At 38.1% G+C, this 1,366-nt stretch overlaps 1 long non-coding RNA gene across 2 annotated transcripts in view; it reads left to right on the top strand.

Annotated features, from left to right (window-relative positions):
• LOC106875319 (uncharacterized) overlaps nucleotides 1-1,366 on the top strand; it is a 406,076-nt gene that overhangs the window by 159,084 nt on the left and 245,626 nt on the right. The window lies entirely within an intron of this gene.

Genomic DNA, 1,366 nt, shown 5'->3' with positions numbered 1-1,366 from the left:
TATATATATATATATATATATATATATATATATATGTATGTATGTATGTATGTATGTATGTATGTATGTATGATGTATGTATGTATGTGTGTGTGTGTGTATGTGTGTGTATCGTATATATATATATAGTATGTATATATATATATATATATATATATGTGTGTGTGTGTGTGTGTGTGTGTGTGTTTGTGTGTGTGTGTGTGCATGCATTTTGTATTTATGCGGACTTCCTTATCCTTTCTGTCTAACAAATTTCATTCAGGGAATTGAACATTTCGATGGTGACGAATTTTCAATAAAACGCTACGTTGTCGAACCGAAAGCAATCACTCGTAGAGTCTTTCCTGCTTCCATCTTACAGACATGCTTTTTAAACAATCCCTCAGCTCATTGGAGCAGTAACTAGATTTCGTTCATTGTGATTGTGAACCTTTTCCTTATATGAAAATAAGGAAAAGATACAATACACTCAGAGGAGCTTGTGGGTAGTAAGAAGCTAGCTTCCTAACCACATGTTTCCAGGCTTCCATCTTGATACGTTGCTGCTTATAATGTGGACGTCTTGCAAACCCACGATGTTTTAAATAATATGATGGTGTGTTAACCACATATTAAATACTTAAGACACCAAATGAATGCATTGATTGCGAGTGCTGTCTATTCATGCATATATATATATATATATATATATATATATATACTTATATATGACGCCCTTCAGTTATGAATGACCAATGCATTGCATTTAGAAAGTTACCTTCCGAGGCACAGTCCCGGGCAAGGTTGTTTTATGGAAAACAAGCAGTCGCTCATGCATACCAGCTTCCCCTCTCCCCGCCACCAATGTTATTCAAAGGAAAAGCAAAATGACGTCACAACTAGTAACGTCACAACTCATTTCTACAGCTGAGTGAACTGGAACAACATGAAAGAAAGTGTCTTGCACAAAAACACAGCACACAACCTGATGTAGAAATCGAACTCACTACCTCATTACTGTGAACCCGACGCTCTAACCACTGGGCCAGGGGCTTTCATAATACAGACATACACACATACATATATATATATATATATATATAAGCAATGTTAATTCTCTAAATGAAGTATTAACAGTAACTGCACGATAAAGTGTAGTATATTGCCACTTAAGTGTGGCTGACCCCTAGGGGTGGATGTTACTGTTGCTTTTAGCCCCAGGAGGACATCTCCTCCAGCTGGCTTATCGACACACGACTGTGTCCTGTTTGCCAAGGGAAGTTATCCCTCTCACCACGATCTGCAGCACGAACGGATCCGGATTTCAGGGTTATTTCCCTTCGTCGGCGTTCGATAGCTGCTGACCTTGGTGAGAGAGACAAAAACC

This window comes from Octopus bimaculoides, chromosome 9 (assembly GCF_001194135.2).
Source record: "Octopus bimaculoides isolate UCB-OBI-ISO-001 chromosome 9, ASM119413v2, whole genome shotgun sequence".
NCBI classification, from domain to species: domain Eukaryota; kingdom Metazoa; phylum Mollusca; class Cephalopoda; order Octopoda; family Octopodidae; genus Octopus; species Octopus bimaculoides.
Note: the sequence above shows the minus strand (reverse complement) of the source record. Positions and strands in the feature narration are given on the sequence as shown.